This window comes from Melanerpes formicivorus, unplaced genomic scaffold, assembly GCF_026170545.1.
Source record: "Melanerpes formicivorus ecotype bairdi unplaced genomic scaffold, bMelFor1.0.p_v2 SCAF_9, whole genome shotgun sequence".
Classification (NCBI taxonomy): domain Eukaryota; kingdom Metazoa; phylum Chordata; class Aves; order Piciformes; family Picidae; genus Melanerpes; species Melanerpes formicivorus.
The window spans coordinates 1,467,623-1,494,527 of NW_027142361.1; the positions used below are offsets into that span (position 1 = coordinate 1,467,623).

Below are 26,905 nucleotides of genomic sequence, written 5' to 3' on the forward strand. Positions count from 1 at the left end.
TGTACAGAACTTCTCTTCCTTGTTGGACAAAGTACACTTTGATCTACCTTTATGAAAATGCCTACTGAACACTGTAAGGTAATGCAAATTTCTAAATGGCTCTAATCTTAAGAGCTGAAAATTTCAGTATAAATCATTATATTGATTTCCTAACATTTGCTAAGAACCTCCTAGTCTGAGCACCGAGACAAAAGGTTATTTACTGGCTCTCCTTTTGAAGTCATTGTTCCAAGCTTTATGGGCAACAGTGATAAATGTCTATGCAAAATGGTATTTAGAATAAACCTTTATTTAGAATAAACCAAACCAGGTTGGAAGAGACCTTCAAGATCATCGCGTCCAATCCATCAACCAATCCAACCCACCCAAACAACTAACCCATGGCACCAAGTACCCCATCAAGTCTCCTCCTGAACACCTCCAATGACGGCGACTCCACCACCTCCCTGGGCAGCCCATTCCAATGGGCAATCACTCTTTCTGTATAGAACTTCTTCCTAACATCCAACCTGAACCTCCCCTGGCGCAGCCTGAGACTGTGTCCTCTTGTTCTGGTACTGGGTGCCTGGGAGAAGAGACCATCATCCGCCTGTCTACAACCTCCCTTCAGGTAGTTGTAGAGAGCGATAAGGTCACCCCTGAGTCTCCTCTTCTCCAGGCTGAGCAACCCCAGCTCCCTCAGTCTTTCCTCATAGGGCTTGTGTTCCAAACCCCTCACCAACTTTGTTGCTCTCCTCTGGACTCGTTCCAGCAAGTCAACATCCTTCCTAAACTGAGGGGCCCAGAACTGGACACAGTACTCGAGGTGTGGCCTAACCAGTGCAGTGTACAGGGGCAGAATGACCTCCCTGCTCCTGCTGGCCACACTGTTCTTGATGCAGGCCAGGATGCCATTGGCCCTCTTGGCTGCCTGGGCACACTGCAGGCTCATGTTCAGCCTACCATCAACCAGCACTCCCAGGTCCCTCTCTGCCTGGCTGCTCTCCAGCCACTCTGACCCCAGCCTGTAGCACTGCATGGGGTTGTTGTGGCCAATGTGCAGAACCCGGCACTTGGATGTGTTAAATCTCATGTTGTTGGATTCTGCCCATCTGTCCAGCCTGTCGAGGTCCCTCTGCAGAGCCTCTCTACCCTCCAGCAGATCAACTCCTGCCCCCAGCTTGGTGTCATCAGCAAATTTACTGATGATGGACTCAGTGCCCTCATCCAGATCATCAATAAAGATGTTAAAGAGCATGGGGCCCAGCACTGATCCTTGGGGCACACCACTAGTGACTGGCCACCAGCTGGATGTGGCACCATTCACCACCACTCTCTGGGCTGGGCCATCCAGCCAGTTCCTAACCCATCGCAGTGTGCTCCCGTCCAAGCCATGGGCTGACAGCTTGGCCAGGAGTTTGCTATGGGGGACGGTGTCAAAGGCCTTGCTGAGGTCCAGGTAGACTACATCAACAGGCCTCCCCACATCCACCAGGCGGGTCACCTGATCATAGAAGGATATCAGGTTGGTCAGGCAGGACCTGCCCTTCCTAAATCCATGCTGGCTAGGCCTGATCCCTTGGCCATCCTCTAAGTGCTGTGTGATTGCACTTAGGATGACCTCTTCCATGATCTTGCCTGGAACTGAGGTCAGGCTGACAGGCCTATAATTCCCTGGCTCATCCAACCGGCCTTCTTGTGGATGGGCACCATGTTGGCCAGCTTCCAGTCCTCTGGGACATCTCCAGTGAGCCAGGAGTGCTGGAAAATGATGGAGAGTGGCTTGGCCAGCTCATCGGCCAGCTCATCTGCCAGCTCTCTCAGCACCCTAGGATGAATCCCATCTGGTCCCATGGACTTGTGGGGATCCAAGTTGCTAAGGAGAGTTCCAACCACCGCCTCATGGAACACAGGGAAACTGTGCAGCTCCCTGGCTCCTTCTGCCAGCTCTGCAGGCCAGCTGTCAGGAAGACGTTCTGTCCTTCTAGTAAAAATTGAGGGAAAGAAGGTGTTAAGTATCTCTGCCTTTTCCTCACCCCTTGATACAACATTTCCCTCCATGTCAAACAAGGAGTGGAGGTTGTTCTTTCCCTTCCTCTTGCTATTAATGTATTTATAGAAGGACTTTTTGTTGTCTTTCACAGCAGAGGCCAGTTTAAGCTCCAAATGTGCTTTTGCCTCCCTGATTCTCTTCCTACATGATTTGGCAACATCCTTAAATTTTTCATGGGTTGCCTCCCCTCTCTTCCAAAGGTGATACACCCTCTTTTTTCCCTTAGTTCCATTAAAAGTTCTTTAACCATCCAGGCTGGCCGTCTGCCCCGGCGGCTCATCTTCCGGCACATTGGCACAGCCTGTCCCTGAGCCTTCAACAATTCTTCCTTGAAGTAGGACCAGCTCTCCTGGACCCCTTTGTTTTTAAGGGCTTTATCCCAAGGAACCCTCTGAATTAGTTACTTGAGTAACCCAAAGTCTGCCCTCCAGAAGTCCAGAGTGGAGGTCTTCTTGCTGCCTCTCTTGGCTTGACCAAAACCTGAGAATTCAATTATCTCGTGGTCACTGGACCCCAAACACCCTCCAACCACCACATCACCCACCAGCCCTTCCCTGTTGGTGAAGAGGAGGTCAAGCATAGCCTTGCCCCTGGTAGGCTCTCGCAGCACCTGGGATAAGAAGCTGTCCTCCATGCATTCTAAGAACCTCCTAGACTGTCTCCTCTCTGCTGTGTTGAGATCCCAGCAGATATCAGGCAGGTTGAAGTTGCCCATGAGAACAAGGTCCGGAGATCTTGAGACAGCCCTAAGCTGTGGTCTATAACAGACTCCAACCAGGGTGTCAGCCCTGCCGGTCTTCCCTCTAATTTTACCCACAAGCATTCAACCCGATCATCCCTAATCTCCATCTCAATGGCATCTAGTGCCTTCCTGATGTACAGGGCCACCCCTCCACCCCTTCTTCCTTGTCTGTCTCTCCTGAAGAGCTTGTAGCCGTCAATTGTAGCGCTCCAGTCATGTGAGTTGTCCCACCACGTCTCTGTGATGGCAACTACATCATAACTTTCCTGCTGCAGCAAGGCTTCCAGCTCCTCTTGTTTGTTACCCATGCTTCGTGCATTAGTGTACATGCACTTCAGCTGGGCTGCTGGTTTCACCTCTGACTCTAGCGTGTCGCCCCCAGACTCTTGTCTGAGGGGACTAATTTTAGCCCCTTCCCCCTATATATATGGTATATGGTATATGGATCGTGTAAATATTTTGAAGCATAACATGGTGGTAGTGTTTTCTTAGCTTGTGAACTGTTACATGAAACAGCTAATTATATGTTTTCAAATGTTTACTCTGTAAATGAAGCACCAAATATTCTAGTGTTGTGTCAGCAATGATTAGACTCAACACAAGTCTTGTTGAGTCAAATCCCCAACTATATTTTAAAAACATTGCCATTCCTTTCCTACCTAACTCATTTTTCCCTTAACCAAACTACCGCTATGGGGAAGAAAAAGAGAAAACAGGTTTCAGTGAGAACTATTTTTCTAGACATGCACTATTCAGTGCTGAGCTTTTGAATCTGAGGTCAGTTTTGGTGATTGACAGTCAGTGACAATCTGTGCTAACAATGAACTCTTGAAGGTTTAAGTACAAAATGAATAAGCGTCTACTTAATGCCAAATTTTAAAGCCCATAATCTACTACTCAGAAACACTAGTGCATGTCAAACATGTAGTGACAACACCAGGAGTTCAGCACGTCCTTTAAAAGAATCTATTTTGTAAAAATATTAACCACACATGCTTGAAATTTCTTTGCTAAAATTAACATAACAAAATTTAAACTCAAGTAGTTAAGAGTATAGTTACCTTGGCAAGCTGCCTGCATCCAATTCAGAAAACATACTGTGCTTAAACTGCTTTTAATGTTGTGCAATACAAAGTTAGGACTGTCAAAGTATTTGAGTTCATGAGATTTTATTTTAAATGCCCCCCCCAAGTGAACTACATGTCTAATGATGCAGTAGTCTACCTTAAAATGCTATAGCTTTGCTCTTCTATGTTAGCTAACTTAAAAGATAGGCAGACATTTAAAAAAATATTAAAATAACATGAAAATCTGAAGAAATATGGTGAGCAATGGTACTTCAAATACCATTCATTTACTAGACTATAGTAAGATGTAGAATTACTTTAGAAAACTGCAAGGAAGCTGAACAAAATAAAATCAGATTTTAGTTTGGGAAGTACAAAGGCCCGAATGCTTAACATATATAGAATTGAATGTTTCATCTAAACATATAAAACCCAAAAAACCTATAGTCATCACTTATCTAACCTCTCATAGTGCAGTTATATATGTAATAGCCAAGTACAGCTCTATGGAGAAGGTTGCTCTTCCCTTTATCCATCCCACTTAGGGAGCTGTTCAGTGCAGGCAAGCCATCTACATTTTCAGACTGAGGTTCTATTAGTCATGTTCATATCCCTGACACACATACGCTACATTTTAAAATGGAAAGCAAAGCAACAGTTCTAACTCAGAAATACCCTATGCATATTACACCAGCATTACCATATTTCATCAACTAAAGCTATATACTCGTTGGAAGTTTGGCTTTTGGCTTTGCTTCCCTTGCTTTTCAGGCAGTAAGGGGCTGGTGGCTCGGGACTTCCCGAAGAGAGGAGGAGGGGCAGGGGGCTCGGATTGCCTACGTGCCTGAGGGCAGTGACTTAGCTGGGGGAGGGGTTGCCGCGGAGACCGCGTGCAAACCAAACAGAACCCAGCGCGCGTGGATGAAGACAGAGGAGGCAGCTTGAGGAGCGCAGCTCAGCTCAGCTCAGCTCAGCTCAGCTCAGCCTTCTTACTGACAGGGGAGAAAAAAAAAAGAAAAAGCCGTGTGGAGAGGGTGGTTCCTGCAAGATGGTCACCACTAGAGCAAAGGCTAACAGAAGGACAGTGGGCACCCAAACAGAGACCACACACAAGCATGCAGATGTTCAGGTAGGTGGCTGCAGTGAGCAGTGCTGGAGCCTGGCACTCGATATGGAGGATGGAGGGAGCAGCTCCTGTTTCAGGTGTGAGCAGGTCAGTGATCTGATGAGCATGGTGGTCAAACTAAAAGAAGAGGTGGAAAGGCTAAGAGCTAGAAGAGATGGTGAGCAGAAAATTGACGATTCCCATAATGTAATCTCTTCTAAACCAGAACAGGGGGTAACACTTAGGGGAACAGGGAGTTTGATACCTTCCCAGAAGCAAGATTCTCAACCTCCCTGTAGTAACCCACAGGATCAGGGCCAATGGGAACAGGTCTCTGCCCGACGGAAGAAATGCAAACAAAGGAAGTCTGCTCCTGTGAGCAGCACGCTGCCTCCAGTGCAGTTACAGAACAGGTATGAGGCTCTGCAGGAGGAACAGGCCATTGGTAAGGTCGAGGACTCAAGAAGGTCAGAAGCTGCACCAATGACAGGTTGCCTCAGGCCAGCCATCAAAACTTACCCAGAAAAGAAACCTCGCAGGGTCATCGTCATAGGAGACTCCCTACTGAGGGGAACAGAGGGCCCAATATGCAGACCAGACCAATTTCATAGAGCGGTCAGCTGCCTCCCTGGTGCCCAAGTAAAAGACGTTGTAGATAGAATTCCCAACCTCGTGAGTCCTTCAGACTACTACCCACTGCTGGTCTTTCAGGTGGGCAGTGACGATGTAACAATGAGAGGCTCACAATCTATTAAAAAAGACTTCAGAATCTTAGGGCAAATGCTAAAGGGATCAGGGGCTCAAGTCGTGTTCTCTGCCATCCCTCTAACGTCAGCAATGGATGAGGATACACCGAGGAAGGGCCGACAGATCAATTCATGGCTCAGGGGCTGGTGCCATCGACAGGGCTTTGGGTTCCACAATCATGGATTGGTTTTCAAGGCACCAGAGCTGAAAACAACTTATGGGACACACTTGTCCCAGAGGAGGATAAGAATCCTGGGGCAGGAATTGGCAGGGCTCATTGATAGGGCTTTAAACTAGATTTGAAGGGGGAAGGGGTTAATAGTCTCCTGCTGGCTGGTGACAAACAGAGGGGCAGCTCACCAGCAGTAGAGAGAAGGAGAGCTGGTAAGGGCTCTCAACTTGCTACCCTGAGGCAAGCCACGAATGATCCACCAGGACATTCTGTGGAAACCGAGGGGATTTGGCACAAGGGGAGGACAGGGCCAGCCCAGCTGAAGTGCTTCTATGCGAATGCGCGCAGCTTGGGCAACAAACAGGATGAGTTAAGGGCCACTGTGCTGCTGGGATGCCACGACATAGTGGCTGTTACTGAAACTTGGTGGGATGAATCACATGACTGGAATGTAGGGATAGATGGGTATAAACTCTTTAGGAAGGATAGGCAGGGAAGGAGAGGAGGAGGTGTTGCCCTCTATGTCAATAGCCAGTTGGAATCAGTGGAGCTCCACCTGGGGAGGGATGATGAGATAGTTGAGAGCATATGGGTTAAAATTAAAGGCAGGACAGGGGAAGGAGATATTACTGTGGGGGTCTCCTACAGGCCACCTGACCAGCAGATCCAAGCAGATGAGGCCCTCCATAGGCAAATAGAAGCGGCTTCCAGGTCACAAGCCCTGGTCCTCATGGGTGATTTCAACCACCCGGACATCTGCTGGAGGGACAACACAGCAAGGCACCAGCAATCCAGGATGTTCCTGGACTGCATAGAAGACAACTTCCTCCTCCAAATGGTAGAGGAACCAACAAGAAATGGTGCTATGCTGGACCTTGATCTCACCAACAGGGAAGGGCTGGTAAGCAATGTGAGGCTCATAGACGGCCTTGGCTGCAGTGACCATGAAGCAGTTGAATTTAATATCCTCAGGGCAATCAGGAGGAAGTATTCCAAGCTCACGACCCTAGACTTTAGGCGTGCAGATTTTGATCGCTTCAGGGATCTGCTAGCCAAAGTGTCATGGGACAAAGCCCTGGAGGGAAGAGGGACCCAGGACAGCTGGTCAGTATTCAAGGACCACCTCCTCTGTGTCCAGGAGCTCTGTATACCAACAAAGAGAAAAGCAGGTAAGAATGCTAGGAGGCCTGCCTGGATGGGCAAGGAGCTACTGGACACACTATTACTTAAAAGGAAACTCTACAGGAAGTGGAGAGAAGGACAGGTAGAACAGGGGGAATATAAGGAAGCTGCCCGAGCAGCAAGAGACCTGGTTAGGAAAGCCAAAGCAGAGTTTGAATTGAATCTAGCCAAGGAGATTAAAGGGAACACTAAGAACTTCTACAGATATATTAATGGGAAGAAGAAGACTAGGGAAGGTGTGGGCCCCCTCAGAAAGGAAAATGGTGACATGGTCACAAGTGATGAGGAAAAGGCTGAGGTAGTTAATAACTTCTTTACCTCAGTCTTCACTGCAAGGGCCTCTAGCCACACTCCTGATGTTATGGAAGACAATGCCAGGGACAGGGAGGAAGAACTGCCCATTGTAAGTGCAGATCAGGTTCGTGATCATCTGAAGAACCTGAAAGTGTTCAAGTCCATGGGACCCGACGTGATACACCCATGGGTACTGAGAGAACTGGCAGATGAGGTTGCTAAACCCCTCTCTATTATATTTCAAAAGTCATGGCAATCTGGGGAAGTCCCCACAGACTGGAAAAGGGGAAACATTGCCCCCATCTTCAAAAAGGGTAAGAAGGAGGAACCAGGGAACTACAGGCCAGTCAGTCTCACCTCTGTGCCTGGAAAGATCACGGAGCAGATCCTCCTGGAGTCACTACTCGCTCAAAAGAATAGTGAAGAGGTGATTGGGAAGAGTCAGCATGGCTTTGCCAAGGGCAAATCCTGCCTGACCAACCTGGTTGCCTTCTATGAGCAGGTGACAAAATTAATAGATGAGGGGTGAGCTACTGATGTCGTTTACCTGGACCTGAGTAAAGCCTTTGACACTGTCCCGCACCACATCCTGGTCTCCAGGCTGGTGACACATGGGTTTGATGGGTGGACCACTAGATGGATAAGGAACTGGCTTGATGGCCGCACCCAAAGAGTGGCTGTCAATGGCTCCATGTCCCAGTGGAGGCCAGTGACAAGCGGAGTCCCTCAGGGATCAGTCCTGGGACCTGTGTTGTTCAACATCTTTGTGGGGGACATGGACAGTGGCATTGAGTGCACCCTCAGCAAGTTTGCTGATGACACCAAGCTGTGTGGTGCAGCAGACACGCTGGAGGGAAGGGAGGCCATCCAGAGGGACCTTGACAGGCTGGAGAGGTGGGCACAAGCCAACCTCATGAAGTTCAATAAGAGCAAGTGCAGGGTCCTGCATCTGGGTCGAGGCAATCCCAGGCACAAATCCAGGCTGGGCAGTGACTGGCTGGAAAGTAGCCCTGAGGAGAGAGACTTGGGGGTGCTGGTGGACAAAAAGCTCAACATGAGCTTTCAATGTGCACTTGCAGCCCACAAAGCCAATCAGATCCTGGGCTGCATCAGGAGAAGTGTGGCTAGCAGGTCGAGGGAGGTGATCCTCCCCCTCTACTCAGCCCTGGTGAGACCCCACCTGGAGTACTGTGTCCAGTTCTGGAGCCCCTATTACAAGAGGGATGTGGAGGTGCTGGAACGTGTCCAGAGAAGGGCCACAAGGATGATCAGAGGGCTGGAGCACCTCTCCTATGAGGACAGACTGAAGGAGTTGGGGCTGTTCAGTCTGCAGAAGAGAAGGCTCCGAGGTGACCTAATTGTGGCCTTCCAGTATCTGAAGGGGGCCTACAGGAAGGCTGGGGAAGGACTTCTCAAGATCTCAGGTAGTGATAGGACTAGGGGGAATGGAATGAAGCTGGAGGTGGGGAGATTCAGGCTAGATGTGAGGAGGAGGTTCTTCACCATGAGAGTGGTGAGACCCTGGAATGTGTTGTCCAGGGAGGTGGTCGAGGCCCCGTCCCTGGAGGTGTTTAAGAGCAGGCTGGATGAGGCTCTGGCCAGCCTGATCTAGTGTGGGGTGTCCCTGCCCATGGCAGGGGGGTTGGAACTAGATGATCCTTGTGGTCCCTTCCAACCCTGAATGAAACTATGAAACTATGAAACTATGAATCTCAGAATTAGAGGGTTCTCCGCCCCCCAAGCCATCTTACTTGACAATCGAACATGCATGTATATGTACGCATAAGTGATTATTAGTCTGAAAGCTTTGCAGTTATGTGGGGTGCCTCAAGTACTCACTGAGCTCTCACTAGCCTTCTGGAATGCCCTCAGTGATCAAAACCTTACTTAGTGTTTGTCTTGTAAAATGACATCTGGTGGGAGAGTTCATTATTTGCTACTATTCCATCAACTTAACTCTGCTGATGCTAGGTATTAAAAAATGTATGCTCTTGTAGAAAGTGTTTTCTCTTACAATGAACTAAAGCATAGGATGTGCAAGAAGAGTATGACCATCCCACAGCCTAACAGAAGAGACACCACACTTTGGTACAATTTCTTCTGTGATGGGTATCTACAGAAATTCAAGGTGGCTCCGTGCTTTCCTAAACTTAATTTCCTAAGGATGACTTCTAATACCAGAAATCTAATTCTAATGGTACATCTCGCAAATGCTACTCGAGGTCCACACCCCACTCTTTTTAAAAATTATATTCTCCTTCACTGTGCACTTTTACACCAATCTTTCTTACGTGCCTGGAAGAAATTATCACTAAAAGCTGTGGTCTTCAGAGAGAGTTCCAAACAACATTTATGGATATTACATACTTCAGATTGCTTTAAAATACAATCTAAAGCCAACTACAAGATTTAGAATGGAAGCGTTTTTGATTAACTCAGTTGAAATACTTCTCTTTTATGTGTCCTGTGAAAGCAGTTTTCAGATAAGCATTATCTGGCACGTACAAACATTTCAGCAGAAAGCAAGATACTAGTCATGATAAACTTAGCATTAGAAAATGTTTACATTTGCAACTTTTCTGCATAAAAGCAAGGGAGATAAATGAATACTTGAAGTGTTTGCTTGATTAAATGACCTTTGTTAGAAATCAAACAGTAATACAAAATTCCATAAATATCTTTCACCAGTGAAGATTGTTTTGTCTTCATTCATCAAAAGCAAGCCAAATTAAATTTAACAAGCTTCTTAGCCATTTCTCCTTGACTTTTCAGAATTAGTAGCATTAGAAGTAGGGAGAGCTTTGGATTATTCCTATTGATTTATTTAAATGACATTTCTTAACATTTAGATAATATTCATACTCTACTAAACCTAGGAAATGTTTGGTTGCTTGGAACCTTTTAGAGGTCTTTTACAAAGTTGTTATAAATCTAAACATTTATCTTTTGGGAATACATTTTAGACCGGAAGATGGTACCAAAAAAAAACAACTAAACTGTCGAGGGTTGGAAGGGTAAGGCCAAGAAGCCTCCTCCCTTCCCCCTTGTAAAGTAAAGGGAAATAAAATTGAAGGGAAAGGAAAAAAAAACCTCACAGCTGAATTAGCAAAGCAGTGGAGCTGTATATTTACAAAGCAATGTAGGATATGCAGGGGAATAGATACAAATTTACAATATTTACAATATATACAAAGATATACAATAAAGTAACACAGAAATGAGAGTTCCCCCCCTTGCTGAGGGGGTTCCCCACCTCCGCTCTCCCCCTCTCTCCCCCTTTTCCCCAGAGTGGGTTAGAAAAGAGAGAGAAAGAGAAAAAAAAAGTTAGAAGCAGTTTGTGTTAATTGGAAAGCAGTTAATACAGGCCTTATAGCTTATCGGTTTCAAGGCCGAAGCCTTGGCAGAAAGCCCAGCACAGAAAGCTGCTGCCCTGCGGAGGAGCAGAAGCAAGACTGAAGATAAAGTGCTGGAATGCCCAGGATACCCTCCTGCACTCCCAGTTCAGAAGGTGCTTCCTCCCACTTTACCAATGAAATTAGTTTAGATGGTTCTTTTCATTTACCAACTTCCGTCCACCATATTCCCTTTCTTAAGGGGACAGCGTCAACTGGTCACACAAACCCAAAAACCAAACACACCCAAAAAACCCCCAACAAGGTGGGGTTTTACAGAAATTTTGTTCTATAGTCCAGTACCATTAAAAAGACCAAGCCTTAAAAGATCTACCGTTTTGAAAGAAATACATAAATTATGAACTCTAGCATAATGACAAGATTAGACTTAAATCTCTATGAAAATAATACCTAGGTGACACTTCTATAATTGCCTGGACTCAGGAACTCAAGCCCACTGCCTAATGTGAAAGAACTGTTGCCATTTTACAATGCCTAAAGTAAGAGACTGGAGTCTAAAAGAGGTCACCAATAAGTCAGCTGAATGACTGCATTCAGTTTTAAAGATGACAATTTGTGTTAGCTGACTACTCCCCAACAATGGAAAACTAAAGCAAACTCTAAGATTACTGACTGTACTTCTGCATTGGAAATTGGAAGGCAAAAGCTCAGGAGACAGGGAGCAAAACACATTGTCACAGTCTTAGATCTTTGAGAGAGCAGGGGAATAAATATTTAATTTGATTATGAGAATCTTACAAGGTGTACCATTAGAACAAGATGTCCTATTTGCTCAAAGAGGTTGTGGACACCTCATCGCTTAAAGTGTTTAAAACCATGCAGAATAAAGCTTTGAGCAACCTGGTCTTGTAAGAGGTGACCCTGTCCATGGCAGGGGGGTTGTAACTATATGATCTTTAAGGTCCCTTCCAGCTCAAGCTATTCTATGATTCTCTGATTCTAGAAACACAAATCACCAGCCATACTGAAACACAGAGAGAGTGCATCCTGGTAAGCAATTACTGGAATCATGTCACACAGGCATCTATTTTCCATCAGGAGAAGACAACTAGGTGTATTGGGTTCAGATGTGGCTACATGGTACATACCTCCTTTGGCTTGGAAGCTGGGGTTGGGTATTTTGTGTCCAACATGTGGCCGGTTGACGTTGCCCCCTTAAGAAAGGGAATATGGTGGACGGAAGTTGGTAAACGGAAGGAATAGTCTAAACTAATTTCATTGGAAGAGTGGGAGGAAGCACCTTCTGAACTGGGAGTGAACTGGGAATGAACTGGGCACTCTGGTGCTTCTATCTTCAGTCTTGCTTCCGCCTTTCCACGGTGCAGCAGCTCTCTGTCTCTGTGCTGGGCTTTCTGCCAAGGCCTCGGCCTTGAAAACAAGATACCAGGCCTGTATTAACTCCCTTCCAATTAACACGAACTGCTTCTAACAATTTTTTTTCCTCTCTTTTCTCTCTCTTTCTATCCCACTCTGGGGAAAGGGGGGAGAGAGGGGAGAGCGGAGGTGGGGAACCCCCTCTCTGCCGAGGGGGGTTACTCTCATTTCTGTGTTACTCTGTTGTATATTTTTGTATATATTGTAGATATTGTAAATTTGTAAATATTTCCCTGCAAATCCTACACTGCTTTGTAAATATAGCTCCACTGCTTTGCTAATTCAGCTTGTGAGTTTTTTTTTTCCTTTCCCTTCAAGTTTCTTTCCCTTTACCTTACAAGGGGGAAGGGAGGAGGCTTCTTGGCCTTACCCTTCCACCCACCACATTTTTTTTTATTGGCGGACCCAACGTGCGGCAGATAATTAGTTTAATTTATTATTTGATTGATTTAGTGTTTTCTAGCTGAATTAGCAAACATGAAGGTATTGTGGTTTGTGGAGCGATTATTCTTTTCAATTTTTGGGGCTCTGATTTACAGATATTGTTTGGGTTTGATTTTGGATTACCTGGGTAAATATTTGGTGCGGACAATTTATATGTGGGTTATGTATAGAGTTAAATTATGGTATGGAAAATGTATTAATTTATTATGGCTAGTGAGATACAGGAATGTTACCTCCACCACTCTCCCAATTGAGATAAAGGGCAGGAAGAACCTGAACTCCCTAGTGGACCTGGAGGGGAACACAGTTACTGAGGATGAGGATAAAGCTGAGGTCCTGAACACCTTCTTTACCTCAATGTTTAACAGCAAGGCAGGAGTTCAGGACGAGTGGTCTCCGGAGCTGGGCGTTGGGGTCGGGGAGCAGAGTAATACCCTGGAAATCCATGAGGAGTTAGTTCGGGACCTGCTGAGCCACTTGGATATCCACAAGTCCATGGGACCAGATGGGATCCATCCTAGGGTGCTGAGAGAGCTGGCGGATGTGCTAGCTAGGCCACTCTCCATCATTTTCCTCCAGTCCTGGCTCACTGGTGAGGTCCCAGATGACTGGAAACTGGCCAACGTGGTCCCCATCCACAAGAAGGGTCGGATGGAGGAACCTGGAAACTACAGGCCAGTCAGCCTGACCTCAGTGCCAGGGAAAGTGATGGAGCAGATTATCCTGGCAGCAATAACTGCGCACCTGAAGGATGGCCAAGGGCTCAGGTCCAGCCAACATGGATTCAGGAAGGGCAGATCCTGCCTCTCCAACCTGATCTCTTTCTATGATCAGGTGACCCGCCTGGTGGATGTGGGGAGGCCTGTGGATGTGGTCTACCTAGACTTCAGCAAGGCCTTTGACACCGTCCCCCACAGCAAACTGCTGACTAAGCTGTCAGCCTGTGGATTGGACCATTACACTCTGTGCTGGGTTAGGAACTGGCTGGAGGGCCGGGCCCAGAGAGTGGTCGTGAACGGTGCCGCATCCAGCTGGAGGCCAGTCACCAGTGGTGTCCCCCAGGGATCAGTGCTGGGCCCTGTCCTCTTCAACATATTCGTTGATGATCTGGATGAAGGGGTAGAGTCAGTCATCAGCAAGTTTGCAGATGACACAAAGTTAGGGGCAGATGTTAGTCAATTAGAGGGTAGAAAGGCTCTGCAGAGGGACCTCGACCGACTGGAAAGATGGGCAGAGTCCAATGGGATGGCTTTCAACAAGTCCAAGTGCCGAGTGCTGCACTTTGGCTATGGCAATCCCATGCAGAGCTATAGGCTGGGGTCGGAGTGGCTGGAGAGCTCCCAGACAGAGAGGGACCTGGGTGTGCTGATCGACAGCCACCTGAATATGAGCCAGCAGTGTGCTCAGGTGGCCAGGAGGGCCAATAGCATTCTGGCCTGCATTAGGAATAGTGTGGCCAGCAGGAGCAGGGAGGTCATAGTGCCCCTGTACTCTGCTCTGGTTAGGCCGCACCTTGAGTACTGTGTCCAGTTCTGGGCTCCTCAGTTTAAGAAGGACATTGAGACACTTGAGCGTGTCCAGAGAAGGGCAACAAGGCTGGTGAGAGGCCTTGAACACAAGCCCTATGAGGAGAGGCTGAGGGAGCTGGGATTGTTTAGCCTGGAGAAGAGGAGGCTCAGGGGTGACCTTATTGCCCTCTACAACTACCTGAAGGGTGGTTGTAGCCAGGAGGGAGCTGGCCTCTTCTCCCAGGCAACCAGCACCAGAACAAGGAGACACAGTCTCAAGCTGCGCCAGGGGAGGTTCAGACTCGAGGTGAGGAGGAAGTTCTTCACCGAGCGAGTCATTCGGCATTGGAATGGGTTACCCAGGGAGGTGGTTGAGTCATCGACCCTGGAGGCGTTCAAGGGGAGATTGGACGTGGCACTTGGTGCCATGGTCTAGTCATGGGGTCTGCGGTGTCAGGTTGGACTCGATGATCCTCGAGGTCCTTTCCAACCTGGGTGATACTGTGATACTGTGATACTGTGAAAGGGTTTTAAGATTCCGCCTGAGGAGAGAGTAACTTTAGGTGATGCCTGGGATCCAAAGGTGATTTATCTCATGTTTATAATTCTGCTGCTGGTGATAACTAATGTGTATTCTCTGTATTCCTGGCGTCGGGAGAGAAAGGTGTCCAGAGCTTGTTTTGTTATTAAAACTAGATCAAAAAGAAAACGCCGTGGCTCTCGATCAGTCCCAGAGACATCTAGTGACGAAGACTGTGCAGAATCCGTGTCAGTTAAAAAGAAGGCTAAAAAGTTAATTGGTAAAGCAGCTCTAAATGACTTTGCTGATTCTGGCAAGCAGCCAAGGGCATCGGCTGGTATCAACATGGCACCTACTCCTTCTCCCACTCCTTCTCCTTCTTCTTCTCCGTCGGCCAGTAATGGAGCAACGTCACTTGCACCCACTCCCTCAGTGGGACCGGAAGTCACTGCCCCAGCAGCTGATTTATCTCAGGATCTGTCAGCTTCCATTAAGGTGGCTGTAAATTCAAACACAGCTCCAGTTAAGGTGGCTCCTTTAAAGACTAGAGGTGGAAAGGCCAAAGATGGAGAAGAAGAGGAGGAGACTGATCCTGGTGAGGGGCCATCTACTCTAAAAGATCCTGCTCAGGAGGAAGAGAAGGTTTGTTTTAAAGATCTAGCTAACCTAGTGAGATCAAAGCAGGATAGAGATGAAGTTAGGAAGGCAGCTGGCAAAGGTGGTTCTCAGCTTAAAGAGATCCTTAGGAGAATGACAGCAGGATTATATGGGCAAAGAATTCAGGGAGATGAAGATGAAGATGATATTTCGGACTGTTCTTCTCCCCGGGAGGAATTGCGAAATGTCCGTAAAGATTTCACCAGGGCAGATAAGGAGCCAGTTCTAGCTTGGCTTAGTAGGTGTTATGATACAGGTGCTTCAGCTCTAACAGTTGGAGACAAGTCAGCAGCTCAGTTAGGAACTCTCTCAAGGGACAATGGAATAGATAGACATCTAGGCGAAGCTCTCGGTAAGGTTAATCTGTGGATACGCCTTTTAATGGCGGTTGCCCTGAGATACCCTTCCCGAGATGACCTTCCATGGAATCCTAAACCCTGGACTACCATAGATGAGGGAATTAAGCGCTTGAGAGAATTTGCTGTTAGAGAGCTACTCTATGGTGAACATGAAACTCTGAATCCTGATGACATTCCTGTGGGTATTGGTCTTGCTAAAAAGATCATCAAGCTCGCTCCTTCTAATTATGCAAACATTCTGGCAAGCAGAATTGTGTCAAGAAGTTATGGTGGAGCTTCTCCTACGGTTGGCCAATTCAGTGATCAAATGAGACAATTGGAGGATAGCATGACAAGTGGTTCTTTGGTTTCAGCCATTGAAACTCTGTCTGGAAAAATTGAGAATTGCATGAAGGATCTGAAAGATTCCATATACCAATTGGCACAGAAGGATAATTTCAATTCTTCCTCCAGGTGGGTACAAGTCTCATCTGTGAGGAATACACGTCCTCCAAGGAGGTCATTCCAGAACAGGTCATTCCAAACCAGGTCGTTCCAAAACAGACCACCAAGGCAATCACGTAGAACTATTTGAATAACTCTGCGTGATCAGTTTGGTGAGTACATGAACCGCTGGGATGGCCAACCAACTTCTAATCTTTTCAGGAGACTGAGGGAATTGCAAAGTGGCAGAACCCGAGGTAGCAATACCAGAAGGGTAGCTGTTACTTCCACAGTTCCCCAGAACGACTCTTATGGCTCCAACAGTGGCTCCAGTTATAACATGCAAAGTTATAACACTGCATACTGTGCACAATGCACATGTGGGCATGATCCCCATAACTAGGGGTGCCCTGCCTCCCACCAGGGGGAGGAGAGGGATAACAGAGATAATAGAATCTATTGGGATGTGTACATCCAGTGGCCTGGCACTTCACAATTTCGGAAGTAAAGGGCCTTGGTTGACACAGGAGCTCAGTGCACCATAATACCATCAAATTATCAGGGATCGGAGTCTATGACTATTCTGGGAGTCACTGGTGGATCTCAAGAGTTAAGTAAAGTGGAGGTTAATATAAGTTTAACTGGTAAACAATGGAGGAAGCATACAGTTGTGACCGGACCTGATGCACCTTGTATTTTGGGAATTGATTTTCTGAGAGAAGGGCGTTTCAAAGACCCTAGAGGTTACAAATGGGCTTTTGGAGTAGCTTCTATAGAAATTGATGGACAAAAATTGAAGCTATCTGCCAGACCTGAACTTTCTGATGAATCTGCAGTTGTGGGACAACATAAGATACAGGACATTAAATTGCCGGTTGCTTCTCAGACTGTGCATCACAGACAATACAGAACCAACCGTGACTCTTTGTTGCCCATTCAGAATCTGATTCGTCAGTTGGAGAGTCAGAAAGTCGTCAGCAAAACTCATTCACCTTTCAACAGTCCAGTGTGGCCTGTGCGGAAGCAGAATGGAGACTGGCGTCTGACAGTAGACTACCGAGCCCTGAATGAAGTGACACCACCTATGAGTGCAGCAGTACCAGACATGATGGAACTACAGTATGAGCTGGAATCCAAAGAGGCCAAATGGTATGCTACCATAGACATTGCTAATGCATTTTTCTCTATTCCCATAGCAGAGGAATGCAGGCCTCAGTTTGCTTTCACCTGGAGAGGAATCCAGTACACTTTCAACAGGCTGCCAATGGGCTGGATCCACAGCTCAAGCATCTGTCATGCAGTGATCCACGATGCTCTGGAGAAAGGCGGTGCTCCAGAACACATCCAGTTCATCGATGATATCATCGTCTGGGGTAAAACTGCTGAGGAAGTCTTCGAGAGAGGTAACAAAATCATTGACATTCTTCTGAATGCAGGTTTTGCCATCAAGAGAGACAAGGTGAAAGGACCTACCACAGAGATTCAGTTTCTGGGAGTGCGATGGCAGGATGGACGCCGACACATTCCAGTGGATGTGGTAAACAGAGTCTCTACCATGGCAAATCCCACAAACAAGCAAGAGACCCTACGTTTCTTAGGGATAATGGGAATTTGGAGACTGCACATTCCTGGATACAGTCAGATTGTGAAACCTCTGTATGATGTGACTCGAAAGAGAAACCATTTCCACTGGGGACCTGAACAACAAGCAGCCTTTGACCAGATAAAGCAAGAGGTGATTCAAGCAATGGGTCTGGGACCAGTCCGAGATGGTCCAGACATTAAGAACATTTTGTACACGGCTGCAAGTGACAATGGTCCAACCTGGTGCTTGTGGCAAAAAGCTCCAGGTGAGGCACGTGGACGACCTCTTGGTTTCTGGAGTCGAGGTTACAGAGGTTCAGAGGCTAATTATACTCCAACAGAGAAAGAAATTTTAGCTTCCTATGAAGGAGTAAAAGCATCTTCTGAAGTGATTGGAACTGAATCACAACTTCTCTTAGCTCCCAGATTACCAGTTTTGAATTGGATGTTCAAAGGCAAAGGCTCTACACCACATCATGCCACAGACTCAACATGGTCTAAGTGGATGGCTCTGATAACACAGAGAGCTCGAATGGGAAATCTTGAAAGACCTGGTCTAGTGGAGGTGATCTCAAGTTGGCCTGAAGGTATCAACTGTGCTAAACCTCCAGAGGAGAAAGTAACTCGTGCTGAGGAAGCTCCTCCTTACAATGACTTTTCTGATGATGAAAAGAAATATGCTTTGTTCACAGACGGTTCCTGTCGTCTTGTTGGAAACAAGCGAAGGTGGAAGTCTGCAGTGTGGAGTCCAACGCGCCGAGTTGCAGAGGCGAAAGATGGAGAAGGAGAATCCAGTCAGTTCGCAGAGGTAAAAGCTGTCCAGCTAGCTCTCGACGTAGCTGAACGTGAGAGATGGCCAAAGCTTTATCTCTACACCGACTCGTGGATGGTAGCCAATGCTCTATGGGGTTGGCTAAAGAACTGGAAAAAGAGTGGTTGGCAGAGAAAAGGAAAACCCATTTGGGCAGCCAACCTATGGCAGGACATTGCTGATCGAATCGAGAGAATTCCAGTGAAAGTGAGACACATCGATGCTCACATTCCTAAGAGCAAAGCTACTGAGGAACAACAACACAACCATCAGGCAGATCTAGCTGCAAGAGTTTCTCAAGTAGACATGGACTCTAATCTTGATCTCGACTGGAAACACCGAGGTGAGATATTCTTAGCTCGGTGGGCTCACGATTCGTCAGGACATCAAGGCAGAGATGCAACATACCAATGGGCTCGTGACAGATCCATAGACATTTCCATGGATGCCATCACACAAGTCATCCATTACTGTGACATTTGTGCTGCTATTAAGCAGGCAAAACGACTTAAGCCCTTGTGGTATGGTGACAGATGGTCCAAGTACAAGTATGGTGAAGCTTGGCAGATTGACTACATCACTCTACCACGTTCTCGTTCTGGTAAGCAGTACGTGCTTACTATGGTAGAGGCAAACACTGGATGGTTGGAAACTTATCCAGTTCCACATGCAACTGCACGCAACACCATTCTCGGTCTGGAGAGGCAGATGCTGTGGAGACACGGAACTCCAGAGAGGATTGAGTCAGACAACGGAACTCATTTCTAGAACAACCTTGTAAAGAACTGGGCAAAAGAGCACGGTATTGAATGGATATTCCACATTCCCTACTATGCACCAGCTTCAGGGAAGATTGAACGCTGCAACGGTTTGTTGAAGACCACTCTCAAAGCCATGGGAGGTGGATCTTTGAAAAACTGGGAAAAACATTTAGCACAAGCAACCTGGCTGGTAAATAGTAGAGGTTCAGTGAACCGAGCTGGACCTGCACATTCAGATTTGCTACGGAAAGTAGAAGGTGATAGAGTTCCTGCTGTTAGAGAAAAGAATCTGTTAGGTAAAACTGTTTGGGTATTTTCACCCTCAGGAGAGGCTAAACCTGTCCGAGGGGTGGTTTCAGCTGAAGGTCCGGGTCACACTTATTGGTTAATGCAAGAGAATGGTGAAATTCAGTGTATTCCACAAAGAAATTTAACTTTAGCTGAAAGAGGTTAATTTCGAACTGTTGTACAGCTACATCGCGTCCAGAGGAAGAACCAACGAGGAATCTATGGTGCACGAACCCTGAGATCCCTGAGAGCCCTGAGTCAACTAAGAGACCCTGAGAATCCCTGTTTCCCTTTTCTTCGCTTCGTCGGCGAAGGAATGAACTGTTTTCCATTTTTCTCATTTTCTGATTTTCTTGCACTTTTGAATCATCTACATCTGAGCATAGCCGGAATGGACTATGAACTTTACTCACGAACTGTAAATATCGTTTTGGATTGGATGGACAGTATGAACAGCCAATGAAATTGTTTAGAAGGGGTGGACTGTGGCCGGTTGACGTTGCCCCCTTAAGAAAGGGAATATGGTGGACGGAAGTTGGTAAACGGAAGGAATAGTCTAAGCTAATTTCATTGGAAGAGTGGGAGGAAGCACCTTCTGAACTGGGAGTGAACTGGGAATGAACTGGGCACTCTGGTGCTTCTATCTTCAGTCTTGCTTCCGCCTTTCCACGGTGCAGCAGCTCTCTGTCTCTGTGCTGGGCTTTCTGCCAAGGCCTCGGCCTTGAAAACAAGATACCAGGCCTGTATTAACTCCCTTCCAATTAACACGAACTGCTTCTAACAATTTTTTTTCCTCTCTTTTCTCTCTCTTTCTATCCCACTCTGGGGAAAGGGGGGGAGAGAGGGGAGAGCGGAGGTGGGGAACCCCCTCTCTGCCGAGGGGGGTTACTCTCATTTCTGTGTTACTCTGTTATATATTTTTGTATATATTGTAGATATTGTAAATTTGTAAATATTTCCCTGCAAATCCTGCACTGCTTTGTAAATATAGCTCCACTGCTTTGCTAATTCAGCTTGTGAGTTTTTTTTTTCCTTTCCCTTCAAGTTTCTTTCCCTTTACCTTACAAGGGGGAAGGGAGGAGGCTTCTTGGCCTTACCCTTCCACCCACCACACAACAGAAATGAGAAAACCTGACACAAGTCTTCATCTGGTATTCTGGCAGCATTGCTTATGTGATTTGTTGTGGCTGTGACAACTCCAGCCAATGCCAGATTAATTTTCTCATTTCCACAGAAATTAACTAGTTCTGGGAGTAACTCCTACATTAATCGTACCTCAAGCAACCAAACAACTTAGTTTTACAGAAGTAATTTTTGCTTTTGTGTTTAAACTTCAGTAAACACAGTTTTCTTCCCCAGTGCAATCAAACAAATATTTTTTGAGTTCAAAATGCTCCTTGTTCCATCCTGGATAAGAATCAAATCTGACTGGAATTTCTTGCCATTTGTTAAATGTGTATAACGAGTAATCAAGGGGAGAATCAAGACTATGAAGAATAAAAGTCAGCACAAACCTCACAAAACCTTTGCATACTTCATCTCTGCAAAACCACTAAAACGTACATATATTTACAACACAAATAGTGTTCTAGAGAGTATGATAAAAATGAGGGCTTTAAACTAGGAGGGCTTTAAACTAGGTCTGAAGGGGGTGGGTGAGGCAATCGGTCCCTCTGCAGAGGAAAGAGTAGGCTACAAGGTAGGGTCAATTGAGAAGTCAGGAACCCAGCTACAGTGCATGTACACCAATGCACGCAGCCTGGGCAATAAGCAAGAGGAGCTGGAAGTCCTGATCCATCAGGGTGACTATGATATAGTTGCCATCTCAGAAACTTGGTGGGACAACACGCATGATTGGAGTGCTACACTGGGGGGCTACAGGCTCTTTGGGAGAGACAGGTGAGGGAGAAGAGGAGGAGGGGTGGCTCTGTATATTAGGGAGTCACTTTCTGCCACAGAACTTGAGGTGGAAGATGAGGGAATTGAGAGCCTGTGGGTTAAAACCAGAGGGCAGCCTAACAAATCTGACATCCTGGTTGGAGTCTGTTACAGACCACCCAACCAGGATGAGAAGGCTTGTGGTGGTTTAGGCTGGGTGCTGGTCTGGATGCCACTGCACAGACCAGTTGGGGTTTGCCCCAACCCATTACATTTTGGCGCCCAACGTGGGGCTAGCTGCTGCGCCCACTCTGCAGATCGATTGCAAAAGATGGAGAGTTTAAATATAGTTCTGGGCGTCGGTTTGGGTTTGCAAGTTGGGGTTCAAGTTTTGTTGCTGGGGCGACTGTGTGAACTCCTGTGGACTGCAGAAGGACACCTGGTGTGTGGCTGATGGCATGGAAGTCCCTCCTGTTGCTTGGGAACAGCGAGGGGTGGCTCTTTCTGTGACTTTCTGCCCAGGGTGGCTTAAGAATGCTCGGGTAGCCTAAGAAGGCGAGACCTGCCTTCTCCTCCTTGTTCTCTGCGGAGTGACGAGCAGCAGGGAGCGGAGCGGAGGAGGGGGCAGCGGCAAGCAGAGCGGGGTTGGCCCGCTGCCGCTGTGGGGGACGGCCACCCGTGGCGAGCTGGCAAGCGACGGCTTTGGAAACCCGAGGGCGAAGGGGGACTTCAGCTGGAAAGCTGTTCTCAATTGGCTCTGAGAACGCACTCGTGGCTTTGGCTGAAGCAACTGTTTGGATGCCCAAAGGGGTGGAGGTGATTTGGACTCTGCATCGTGGCGACAGAGACAGCGGGGGCCGGGCCGCCTGCGTTCAAGTGGCGGCAGCAGCTGTAAATCTTTCCCTGGTGTTTTCGGACATGCTCCAAGAATGGCGCCGAGCACCTGGCTCTGCCTCCTCTCTTCTCAGCGAGTTGTGCTGCCCCCTATTCCGGGGGAGGGCTGTGAACCGGATGCGGTGATGCCTCGGTACGCAAACGCCCAGTGGGGGGGCGATGTGCCTGTGATGTGCCTGTGATGTGCCTACGATGTGCATTTGTGTAGCTTCGGACTGCAGCTGGAAGCGGTTGGCTGCGGCTCCCTGGAGGGATGGAAAAAAGTGGTCGTGGAGCCTGATTGCTCCGACCGGCTTGCCCCAGGGGTGGAAAAAAGCCGCTGAGTAAATGTAAAAGCGAACAAAGGCTCGGCTGAGAAGTTGTGAGGTATTTCCAGGTGACCAGGATGTCCCAACGAGTCCACAAGGAATTCACACTGCAGGAGAATGACTCTGTGTAGCTGGGAGGTTCCATCATATGAGGAAGAAGAACTGGAATGGACTGATACTTGAGCATGAATGAGAGACTGTGTGGAAGGACGCCCAGATGAAAACATGGACTGTGCTAGACATGTCATCAGAACAGTTCTAATTTGATGATATGTTTTGGGTGCAGGGATTATGGTATGGAATAAGGGGTCTAGTGTGTGGTGGTTTAGGCTGGGTGCTGGCCCGGATGCCACTGCACAGACCACACCTGGGAGGTCCCAAGGGGTGGGCCCAGCCCAGGGGGTGGTCACAGGAAATCAGGTATTCCATTCCCATAATGCCCTGCTCCCCGATAAAATGTCCATGCGGGGTCTTCACTTCCTCTTTCGTCCCCACCTGCTGCCTAGGTAAAATGGTGTGAGCCGCCTCCCTTGGGCCTGCCCAGACCCAAGGCTGGGTTGGGGGGGGAGGAAAGAGCCCTGGGGGCTTGGGTGCACCCCCAGGTGGGGATGGGATGTTCTTGGGTATGTTGTGGGATTTCTCTCTTTTGTCACGGTGCTTGTGGTTCTCTGTAAAACATTCACTGTTGTTTTTTTATTGTTTTCTCATTTAAACTTTCCATCACTTTGGCAATCCGTTTGTCTGAGTCGCTGTTTCTGCCCGTGGTGGGGAGGGGGTTTGCCCCAACCCATTACAAGGCTGATGAATTGTTCTACAAACAACTGGAGGCTGTCTCAAGATCATCAGATCTTGTCCTTGTCGGTGACTTCAACCTGCCAGATATCTGCTGGGAACTTAATTCAGCAGAGAGGAGGCAGTCCAGAAGAATGGAGGACTGCTTCCTGACGCAACTGTTAAGTGAGCCTACCAGGGGACAGGCTCTGCTTGACTTGCTGTTCTCCAATAGGGAAGGGCTAGTGGGAGATGTGATTGTGGGAGGCTGCCTAGGGTGCAGTGACCACGAGATAGTGAAGCTTTCAATATGCAGGGAGATAGGGAGGAGCACCAACAGAACCTTCACCTTGGACTTCCGGAGGGCAAACTCCAGCCTGTTTAAGAAACTTATTAGTAAAGTCCCCTGGGTACCAGCCCTCATGAACCAAGGGGTCCAGGGGGGTTGGACCTACTTCAAACAGGAGCTCTTGAAGGCACAGGAACTGGCAGTTCCCACGTGCCGAAAGATGAGCCGACGGGGAAGGCGACTGGCCTGGATGAGCAAGCAGCTCCTGAAGGATTTAAGGGGAAAAAAAGAGGCCGTATCACCTTTGGAAGGAGGGGAAGGCTTCTCGAGGTATGTTCAAGGAAGTTGTTAGATTATGTAGGAATAAAATTAGGAAGGCAAAGGCCCAGCTGGAACTGAAGCTGGCCACCTCTGTCAAAGACAATAAAAAGCATTTTTACAAATATATTAACAATAAGAAGAAGGGCAAGAAGAACCTCCACTCCTTATTGGACCTGTGTTGGGGATTGTTTTGAGCAAGAGGGGACATGGGTCCCAGGAACACCTGTGCAATTCAGGCCTTGAAGAATTCTCTGTAGATAATATAGCGGTGGAGTAGGAGCTGTGGGAAAGTGTTGATTTCTTGGTATACTGAAGTCCAGCTGCCCCTGAGAAGGGAGGCAAGCAAGATAAGGAGGAGGTGAGATCTGGGAAAAAGAGCAATTAGACTGAGTAGAAAAATTCCACAGAGTTGTGAAAACAATGATGTAACCTTTTAGAGAGAAACCAATAGTATGTGTTAAATTAGAATAGAATTAACTATGCATAAGATAAGACTATAAATAATGAAGTGTGGAACAATAAAGTTGGATGATTACTATCACTCATATTGAGTGCTGTCGTCCCTGTCTCCGTTCTCGTCAGACCTGGAGGGGAACACGGTGACTGAAGACAGGGAAAAGGCTGAGGTCCTGAACACCTTCTTTGCCTCAATTTTTAACAGCAAGGCAGGAGTTCAGGACGAGTGGCTTCCTGAGCTGGACAATGGGGTCGGGGAGCAGTCTAATGCCCCGGTAATCCATGAGGAATTAGTTCGGGACCTGCTGAGCCACTTGGACACTCACAAGTCCATGGGACCGAATGGGATCCATCCTAGGGTGCTGAGAGAGCTGGCAGATGAGCTGGCCAAGCCGCTCTCCATCATTTTCCTCCAGTCCTGGCTCACTGGAGAGGTCCCAGGTGACTGGAAACTGGCCAATGTGGTCCCCATCCACAAGAAGGGTCAGATGGAGGAACCTGGAAACTACAGGCCAGTCAGCCTGACCTCAGTGCCAGGGAAAGTGATGGAGCAGATTATCCTGGCGGCAATAACTGTGCACCTGAAGGACGGCCAAGGGCTTGGGTCCAGACAACATGGATTTAGGAAGGGCAGGTCCTGCCTCTCCAACATGATCTCCTTCTATGATCAGGTGACCCGTCTGGTGGATGTGGGGAGGCCTGTGGATGTGGTCTACCTGGACTTCAGCAAGGCCATTGACACCGTCCCCCACAGTAAACTGCTGGCTAAGCTGTCAGCCCGTGGCTTGGACCACTACACTCTGTGCTGGGTTAGGAACTGGCTGGAGGGCCGAGCCCAGAGAGTGGTGGTGAATGGTGCCACATCCAGCTGGTGGCCAGTCACCAGTGGCGTCCCCCAGGGATCAGTGCTGGGCCCCGTCCTCTTTAACATCTTCATTGATGATCTGGATGAGGGGGTTGAGTCAGTCATCAGCAAGTTTGCAGATGACACCAAGTTAGGAGCAGATGTTAGTCAGTTAGCGGGTGGAAAGGCTCTGCAGAGGGACCTCGACCGACTGGACAGATGGGCAGAATCCAATGGAATGGCATTTAACAAGTCCAAGTGCCGGGTGCTGAACTTTGGCCTCGGCAATCCCATGCAGAGCTACAGGCTAGGGTCAGAGTGGCTGGAGAGCTCCCAAACAGAGAAGGACCTGGGGGTACTGATCGACAACCGCCTGAACATGAGCCATCAGTGTGCCCAGGTGGCCAAGAAGGCCAATGGCATCCTGGCCTGTATTAGGAATAGTGTGGCCAGCAGGAGCAGGGAAGTCATTGTGCCCCTGTACTCTGCATTGGTTAGGCCGCATCTTGAGTACTGTGTCCAGTTCTGGGCCCCTCAGTTTAAGAAAGACATCGAGACACTTGAACGTGTCCAGAGAAGGGCAACAAGGCTGATGAGAAGCTGTCAGAACAGTTTGGTATGCAGCTTTCAGCAAAAGCCAACCCTGCTTCTCAGCATGCTTGTAAGAGAGAAGCTCTAATTCAAATGGATACCAATTTTTGCACAAACATGCAGGGAAGGATACTGGGCAACATGCAGACTGCTTCCCATTCTCTCCATATCAAAAGTTGAGGAGAGAGAAATAAAAGAATTTAGCATGGGAGAAAAGCACATCAAAAGGGTTCTGCACTAGAACTGGAGATACTTCACTTTTTAATAAATATTTGTCTTGAGAGTTTTTAAAAGGACTAACCCTTACAAAATAAAAGCAGACCAATATTGGAGGTAAAAACAATAGAAGCAAGTAACAGGTGCTCTGAAAGCACAGGACAAGTGTTTTACTGTTTTGCAGACTGAAGAGATAAGATATAATTGCTTATTAAAATAATAGTAAGGAGAGCCCTTTCTTTTCCCCAAAAAGGATGAAAAAAATCTCTATCAAACATTCCTTCTGAACTCTCAAAGAACCTGAAGCAATAAATAAAAACGTTCTGACTTCAGCTCTCCTGCTCATACACGCAAACACATTCCATTTTTCTCAAGGAGAAAAGCATATATCCTTTTAGACAAGAGCTAACAATACTTAATAGCTTGATGATATCAACAGGCTGATTCACAGACTTGAGAATTCATTTCAGTGTGTCACAGAAATTAATTTACCAGACCTGTTTGTTATTCTTTATTTACCTTTATAGTGAATTATTTCAGTTTTTGTCAACAGGAAAAAACAAAACCAGGAAACACATTCACTGAACTATGAGACTTAAAAGTTTACATGCATTGTGCACATTATGTGGGAAAAAATTGAAAAGCTTGACACCCTTCAATTTTTTGCAAGTGTTTCCAAAGATGAAGTGATTCCATCCGTGGTTATAGAGATTACACCAACAATCAAAGCACCTACAGAATAAAGTTCAACCAGAGAACAGAAGATGAGACAGGAACAAAATCAAAAAGCCATGGTAGTGCCAATAGTAATTAAAAATAAAATAGTGGAAGACTTTTAAGGCACAGCAACCTCT

General features: G+C 47.3%; 1 protein-coding gene across 1 annotated transcript in view; it reads right to left on the reverse strand.

The window, feature by feature from the left end:
* AGPAT5 (1-acylglycerol-3-phosphate O-acyltransferase 5) overlaps positions 1-26,905 on the reverse strand; it is a 157,329-nt gene that overhangs the window by 20,093 nt on the left and 110,331 nt on the right. The gene's annotated exons all lie outside the window — the stretch shown is intronic.